This window comes from Adiantum capillus-veneris, chromosome 16 (assembly GCF_014529385.1).
Source record: "Adiantum capillus-veneris isolate H3 chromosome 16, ASM1452938v2, whole genome shotgun sequence".
NCBI classification, from domain to species: Eukaryota; Viridiplantae; Streptophyta; class Polypodiopsida; order Polypodiales; family Pteridaceae; genus Adiantum; species Adiantum capillus-veneris.
The window spans coordinates 141,900,405-141,909,577 of record NC_140946.1 but is presented as its reverse complement, the minus strand read 5'-3'; positions in this window follow the sequence as shown (position 1 = coordinate 141,909,577).

Below are 9,173 nucleotides of genomic sequence, written 5' to 3'. Positions count from 1 at the left end.
CTTTAACCAATAGTTTTTGACCGCCCTATCAGTTTCATCTAGTTGCAAGGGTGGTAAGGTACTCTCCCATGATTTTATTTGCAATGTTGTTGTAGGTTGTGAATTTACAATGGGAGGTGCAAACTCTTTCTTGCTTGTATAGGTATGTACAATGGTAGGTGGAGGTTGTGTCGAAGCTTCTATTTCCGTATAGTAACTACACGAAGAGCAAGAAGCTTCATTTGATTTCGTTGTTCCTGAGCTAGGTGGAACAAATTGTTCTTTCTTCGGTACCCAAACTAGCTCTGGAGCAGGTGTGTAGCATTCCGTGATTTTTTCCTTTCCATGATCTTTAATTTGTTTTGAAGCCACATGATTGAGCTCACATGGGCCCAGTGACAAGTAAGAGCACAATTTACGTTTTGGCACCCAGATTTGATCATTTCCTTCATAGAAGCCTTGGGCTTCCAATAGTTTTTTAGGAATCCAACGCAACCTTTCTTTACATTTCTTGGGGAAAATGGGGCGTCTCTTAGCAGGCTCCTGTCTTTTAGCATTGGCTATGGTTGCTAGAGAAGCTTTAGGGACCCACTTGTATGTTTTCTCTGTTATATTGGGATGGGTTTTGTGTGTCTCACGCTTTATTTCAACTACAGCCGGTGCAACCCTAGCAAGTTGGGCTATGGGGACATATGGTTCAATCTCTTGGACATGCAATGTTTTGGGTTTTATTTCCTTAAAAGGAAATATCTTAGGGACTATGGCTTGAGTGGAAGGGCTAAGAGTTGGTTTTTGTGTTGTGACATCCCCTGTCCCCCAATCAATAGTGCATTTGGTGGCTATCATCAACGTCCGTCCTAGGTTTATATTACCCTCCATAGTTCCAACAGGCATGACCAAAAAGTCTTGAGCTATAACCTCATTGTCATAACTGACAAAAGTATGCCCGACTCCAAAAACTGAAGTATTTTTCTTGTTAACACCCTTGACTTGGATAATACTCTCAGATAGAGGTGGCTTCCCTAACTGACACCATACCCCATATGATAGCAGATTATATTTAGCACCCATGTCCAATAAGGCGTTATAGTAGCACTTTTCCATAGGTGCTGTTTAGCTCAATAGGGTATCATAGAGGTGTGTCAGAGTCCAACCAATCCTCGTCGGTTTCAATGTGGAATGCATGTGTAACTCCAAGGTTAGCCTCTTGTTTTCGTCTTATGTGTTGTTGTCGCTCCTTAGCCTCATCTTGAGCTTGTATCTTCTTCAATTCTATTTGTGCCTTGGCTACCTTTTTTGTATGGATGGCACGTAGCTCCTCTTGGCCATAGTATCTTTTAAATTTGCTCCCATTGAGGAATCCAATGGTTTCAACTCCATCAAGAGTCTCCACAGGAATGGTTCCTTGTAGGGTGATCTCTCATACTCTATATGGTCCTTTTCCCGCATATTTTAACTTTTTCTTTTCGTCACGCACTCCATACATAAGCACTTTATCACCAACATTGATATCTTTGTTCTTTAGATGACGGTCAAACCATTTCTTCCTCCTATCTTTCTCCCCAAGTGCATTTTGTACAGCTAATTGCCTCTCTTCATCTAGCCTTTTAAGGATATATAATCGCTCAACTAAGGGGTTACCATCCCAGCCTTCTTAAGAAGCTACATGAAGACTAGGAACGGCAAACTCCCATGGCATAACCGCTTCTTGGACATACACCATCTTAAACGGTGTGAAGTTAATGGCAACTTTGTACGCAATACGATAAGCCCATAGAGCTTATGTAAGCTTTAAATCCCAACCTGTGTGATGAGCTTCCACCGTTTTGGTCAAAATAGAGATTAAGGTCTTGTTGGTGCTCTCAGCTTGGGCATTTGCTTGTGGATAATAAGCTTATGGTGAGCTATCATAAAGTTGGTAGTGAGTTCTTTTCTTACTCCATTTATAAAATGAGTACCATTGTCACTCACAATCTCAAAGGGACAACCAAATCTTGTAATAATTTTCTCAAAGAGAAACTTAGCAGTTGACCTCGCATTGGCCTTACGTGTCGACCTGGCTTCTACCCACTTTGTCACATAGTCAGTGGAAATGATAATATATCGAGATTGAGTGCTACGAGCTGCCGGACTAATTGGGCCTACAAAGTCCAAACCCCATTTTTCAAATGGTTGAGTCACTTTAATAGGATGTAAGGGCATCCTATCCTTTCATTGTGTGATCTTGTAATGTTGGCATTCATCACATCCTTTTGCAAAAAGTGATGCATCCTTAAATAAGGTTGGCCACCAATAGCTTGATTGCAACACCTTTCTAGCTGTTAGTTCCCTTGAGAAATGTCCTCCGGCTATACCCATGTGGGCTTCTTGTAGTATGTATAAATACTCATCCTCACGGGCACAACGTCTAAGAATATCATCCTTCCCTAGCCTGTAGAGTGTTTCTGCAATGAGAGAGTAAGGTTCACATGCTTTTAGCATTTTTCAAGCTATGTCTTTACGAAGCTCTTTGGGTGGAAAACCATTTAGTAGAAAGTTCACAATCTTCTCACTCCATTCAGGTATGGTTTTGACTAGGAAAAGAGAAGTATCGGGCAAATCATCATCGACTCCAGTAGGGGCTTCACCATTGGGTATGTGACACAAATGATCCGCCATGACATGTCTTTTACCAGGTCTCACCACAATGGTAAATTCAAACTCAAGGAGAATTAACAACCATCATGTAATTCTTCCCATGGAACAAGGTTTATTTACTAGATACAACAAGGCTTGATGATCAACATAGAACACAAACTTGTTGGCTAGAAGGTAGTAGCGAAATTTCTTCACTGCATAAATCATACCTAAACCTTCTCGCTCTGTAGTGGTGTAGTTTCTCTTGGCATCATTCAACTGACGACGTGCAAAGCTAGAACACGCCCAATAGCAAAGTTTGATGCATCAATAAGCACATGGAAAATTACATTCCAATCGGGCACTCGTAGAATAGGAGCGCTAGTCAAGGTCTTTTTCAATGACTCATAAGCATCGTCACACTCCGCAGTCCATTGGAACTCAATAAGAGGCTTTAATTTTGATCTCATCTATGGAAATCCCATTTTTGGACACTATATGCCCTAAAATGACTCCATGTTTAACCCAAAATTGGCATTTGAAAGGGTTTAAGGAGATGTGATACAATCTAAACTTCTCAAACACTTTTCGTAAGCATGATAGATGTTCTTTCCGAGAGGAATAAACACAAATGTCATCAAAGAAAGCTTCACAAAACTCCCTCAAATATTCTCTAAAAGCAGTGTTTATTAATCTTTGAAAGGTAGAAGGGGCATTGGTTAAGCCAAAACCCATAACACAAAATGCGAACACTCCAAATTTGGTTATAAAGGCTATTTTAGCTTGGTCCTCCAATGCAATTGTGATTTGATTGTAGCTAGAGTACCCATCTAAAAAGCTATTGCTTCCTTCCCTTCAACTCTTTCAAGCACATGTTCTGAATATGGCAAGGGGTAATGGTCCCTCCTAGTGGTGGCATTGACCTTCTTGAGATCCACGCACACTCTGAGTTTCCCATTCTTTTTTGGCACAATCACTATTGGAGACACCCATTCTGAGTGCTCAATAGGGTATATGAATCCGCATTCCACAAGCTTTTCAATCTCTTCTTGAACGAATTTTTCATCTTTAGGATTCATTGGGTAGGGTTGTTGCTAAACTGGCTTAGCCATGCTATTCATGGGGATTTTGTGTTGCACCACGGAAGGTGGACCACCTTTCATATCATGATATGTCCATGCAAATATATCCCTAAATTCCTTGAGGAGTCCTTTAAGTACACAATCCTCAGTCTCTGTCAGATCTTGGGCAATGAAAATAGGTTTAGACTCTTCTCTTGGGTCTGCTAACTCTATTTCCTTAACTATCGTTGGACCGTCATAAACTCCATTGCTTCCATCGATATGTTTTCTTTGAGCCTTTGTATACACAACCTTACATTCCTTTGTGGTGTAGAATTTGAAATGTTCAGGTGCAGGGTCTAAGTCTGTGGGTCCTATTGTTCTGTGGACTGTGAGTTCACTTCCAATTCCTTTTGTTGTTGAGCTAACTCTCGGTTTTTTCGTCTCTTTACGGTACGGCTCAACTTTGGCTTCTCTGTAGCCTCTAGTTGTGCAATGTCAATGGGTTGTGGACTACACCACATAACGCTTTGAAGGTATTCACCCCAGTTATCTACCAACTTCGGATGAGCATCACATACCCCTATATAATTAAGCCATTCTGCGATAGATTTCTTTTCATTTATTCTAGCACGCACATTTGCTTGATATCATCGCCTCTTATGTCTCTTACTCTTCTTGTTTAATTCTCGATTACGGCTGATCTCTAGTGAAGAGTCACTAGATGAATCACTACTTGTGTCTTCTGCTCCCTTGGATAGATTGTCATTTAGGTTACCATTGGGACCTGAGTGGTTTGTCCCCACATTTGCACTAAGATTTAACTCAGATCCTTCGTCCTCAGAGTCAATTTCAATTGATGATTCTGACCACAAATCGTGTGGGCTATAGTCTTGTGAGGCGCTATTGGTTCCAATACCAGTCAAACTTTCATCTTGTAGGTCATCAAAAGATATATGCATTGCTTCTAGCATGTCTAAGGGTACGAGTGGTGGCGTTTCATCCCCATCAAGTGTTACCCATGTCGTCCCCCTGTTTCCCCAAGTGTCTATGGTTGCTACTAGGTGGACCCAATCCACATTGTCCGACTCAGTCATTCCAGGTAGTACGTCCATATAAGGAGACTCTTCCCCAACATCAGTGTCCGCTTTACACGTGTAACAATACTGCAATGGGGCCGAGTGAACTGTTGTGTTAGATCTATGATCAATTATAAACCTGTTTCCTAGAGGATGTGCTCGACCAGTTACAAGATCCACTCTAATGACAAAATCTTGGAATTGCAGGTAGACATGGTTTTTAGACCAGTCATGCATCATTTTTGCTTCCCGCATGAAAGGATGTCCTAAGATCATCTCCGATGCCATAATGTGTTTGGAGAAATCCATAACAATGAAGGTAATCCTTATTTTGTGTCCAAAGACCTTGATCTTGAGATCTTCTAGCATCCCAATAGGTTTAACAATAGACCCATTGGCCATCTTCATTACTATGGTTGTGGTCACAAGGTGAGGTCTTCCCATAGTTTCCCAGCAATTTTTAGTCACAATGCTAACCCAGCGCCACTATCAAGGATTCCCTTCACAGTTAATCCCTAAGTAGTGATTGGTATGGTCGCACTGGATTCATCACCCTCAAAGTATTGTCCCAACTTGTTAACAGGTATTTCTATAACAAGGTTCTCATCTAGGTTGGGTTGTGGATCTAAGTGTTCCTCCTTTGTTGGCATCTCTCTAGCTCCATCCATCTGTGCAAATTGTGGTAGCCCAAACTTTAGTTCTCCATTGAGGAAGGCTTGAAGAGCTGAGACTAGCTCAGGGTCTTTATATAGTTTGGACATGATGGTGTTTCTAACTTCTAAAGACATGAAATCCATCAATTTGGCAATGTTTAACGGCACCTTTTGGGCATCAGTCCCTTGACGTGGGGAAGATGGGATTTCCATTTCTTTGATAGGATCAGGTAGTCCCTCTGTAAACATTCTTTCCATCAAGAAGTGAGTACGCCCACTTTCCCATGACTTTAAGTCACCTTCTTCTTGGATGACACTAGGTATGGCTAAGGGTCTATGTACTTGGTGAGGTTGTTGTTGCGTAGGGAACACGATGTCTGTAATCCTCTCTCTCAAAGGGGAAATGGGGGACACTTGTCCCAAGACTACCCTTGTTGCTTGATATAACTCTTGCATGTGATTGGCTAGGCTTGGAGGGGTCCAATGAGCTTCAAGCATGAGCTACAATGGGGGACTGACCAAAGCAAGAAGGGGGGTTTCTTGGGGGGTTTACTCTCCCACACACACTCTCATTGTGTGAAGTGCAAAGTGCAAGAGATCCATCTCCTTCTCCAAGTTAGTAGAGAAGTTGAGAGCCTATACCAATACTCTTGGCTATGGAATGAAAATCCAACCAAGAGCCATGCTTCAATATTTAAGCTTGACATCTTCTCCATCTTCAGTACTATGCTATTATGTATGCTAGCAAGAAGAGTGATGATAAGTGAGGAATTGTCATAAAATCTAATATCTAGCTTACCCAAATGATTTTCTCATATTAAATTGATCATTTAATGTGGGAGAATAAACGGAAACAAGAGTTAGAACAGAGACATGTGCTTCTAAACCTATCTCCAAAAGGAGAGATGGTTGCATCTCAATAGGGGTCCAAAAGGAGATGGTCTACCAAAGAGCAATGTGCAATAATTGCTTCTAGACTTATCTCAACAGGGGACTAAGAGGAGATATGGTTACATCTCAATACGGGTCCAAAAGGAGATAGTCTATCAAAGAGCAATGTGCATCTAATAGAGCTTAAAAGACCTTAGGGTTAGCTTCATTAAAGACCTCCAATAGCTAGTGTTAAAAGTCCTTTGATCTTAGGCAAGCTAGGGTTGAGATTGAGGTGGGAACTTGACCTAAGCTTGAGGTGCTTGTCATGCTTGATGACTAAGGTTCTTGAGGTGCTTGTCGTGCTTGATGACTAAGGTGCTTCAGGTGCTTGTCATGCTTGATGACTGAGGTGCTTGAGGTGCTTGTCATGCTTGATGACTTAAGGTACTTGAGGTGCTTGTCATACTTAATGAGGAAGGTGCTTGAGAAGCTTCCCATGCATGGGGGGTAAGGTGCTTGAGTAAAAAAGAGACCCTACAAACTTAATGAGGAAGGTGCTTGAGAATCTTCCCATGCATGGGGGGTAAGGTGCTTGAGTCAAAAAGAGATCCTACAAACTTAATGAGGAAGGTGCTTGAGAAGCTTCCCATCATGCATGTGGGGTAAGGTGCTTGAGTCAAAAAGAGACCCTACAAAGGATGGGAAAGTCCCAAAGTTAGGGGAATCTTTGACTTAACCTCCCACTCATCCAACGGGCATACCTTTTTCCAAGGGGCACATGGGACACATGTCAGACTCTCCCTATGTTTAACCACATGGTGTGATTGAATGCTATTGGTTGGGCTAAAGAGGGGTCCAATGAGCTTCTAGTGCCATCCAACAAATATCTAGATATTTTCAATCTCTCTCTCTCTAAGGGGTAAGGAGGACACTTGTCCAAAGACTACACATGTACTTGAATGCATGTTGCATGTGATTGGCTAGGGGGATAGGGGTCCAATGAGCTTGAAGCATGTCAAAAGGTTATAACTTGCCTCAAGCAAGCAAGGGGTGTGCTGGGGGGGTATACACCACACACACACTCATTTTGTGGATTCATTCTCACTTGGTGAAAGTTGAGGAACTCCACCTCCTTCTCCAAGCTTGTGAGAAGTGAGAGTCTACACCAACACTCTTGGCTATGGAATGCAAATCCAACCAAGAGTCATGCTTTAATGCTTAAGCTTGCCATCTTCTCCATCTTCATTACTATGCTATTATGTATGCTAGCAAGAAGAGTGATGATAAGTGAGGAACTATTTCTTTCTCCTATGGAATGTTCCTTCTTCCTCTTCCCTACCCTCATTCCCCGCTAGCTCTCTCCACCTTCAAAGGTGTGTGAGGCCTTGGGACTGAGGCTTGGGATAGTTAATGCTTTCTACAAAGTTTATGTTATGTTTGTGATGCATGAAGCTTTCCATATTCATTGCATCACCTAGGTCACAAGGAATAGAAAAGATTGTATTGTACCAAGTCTCTCTTGATGGGAGAAACTATAATACAAATGCCTATTGGAGGGTGGACCGGCTCCGACCGGCTCCGTATGAATCCGGTCCTTGATTGTTGTCATGTTCTCTAAACTCTCTCTCTTGCAAAAGTATTGTTTATGCCAAGTTAACTAAGTACCATGTTTATGTTTCTACCATCAATTAAGTTCACCCACTATGCTCACAAAGTAATCTCACAAAAGCGCTTCATTTAATTTCCTAATTCTGCTACTCTCAAAGTTCATAGGCCATTTCCATTACAATAACTATTTATTTCTCGTATGAATGTTTCTTTGTCCTCTTCCCTATCCTCATTCCCCGCTAGCTCTCTCCACCTTTGAAGGTGTTTGAGGCCTTGGGGCTGAGGCTTGGGATAGTTAATGCTTTTTGCAAAGTTTATGTTATGCTCACGATGTATGAATATTTCCATCTTTATTACATCACCTAGGTCACAAGGAACACAAATATTGTATTGTACCAAGTCTCTCTTGATTGGAGAATCTATAATACAAATGCCTATTGGAGGGGGGACCGGCTCAACATAAATCTGGTCCTCAATTGTTGTCGTGTTCTCTAAACTCTCTCTTGCAAAAGTATTGTTCATTCCAAGTTAACTAAGTACTATGATTATGTTGCTACCGTCAATTAAGTTCACACTCTATGCTCTCAAAGTAGTCTCACAAAAATGTTCTCTCTAATTCTCTTAATTCCGTTGTTCCCAAAGTTCATAGGCCATTTCCATTACAAAACATATGGATAAATCCTTGATAGTAATTTGCATATCCCATAAAGGAACTCAGTTTAGATACATTTGTCAGAGCTCTGGCTTGTTGAACACACCTAACCTTATCATTGGCCATCTCAATATCATTCCAAGAGACAATGTGTCCTAGTAGTTGGCCCTTCCATACCATCAATATTGACTTGAATGGATTCAAGAAAATCATCTTTTGCTTGCATCTCTCTAAGATTCTTTCCAAAAAGGGGTAGATGCATTTCTTCACTAGAGAAGATAATAAAATCATCCATAGATATTTCCAAAACTTTGTGCAAAAATTCACTAAATATATCCATCATACACCTCTCGAATGTAGATGGAGAATTATAGAGTCCACATGGCATAACTAGGTACATGAATGCTTCCCATTCAGTGAAAAACATTGTTTTGGCTTTATCCTTAGTTGCGATCTTCAGCTGGTTATAGCTACTATATCCATCTATGAAGCTATACATTTTGTGGCCTACAATCTCATCAAGTAGTATATTTGTAAATGGGAGTGGAAAGGGGTCTTTAATGGTTTGGGCATTCAAATTCCTATAGTCTACACATACCCTTAACTTCCCTTTTTTCCTAGGAACCACTACAATAGGGAAGATCCAATCACT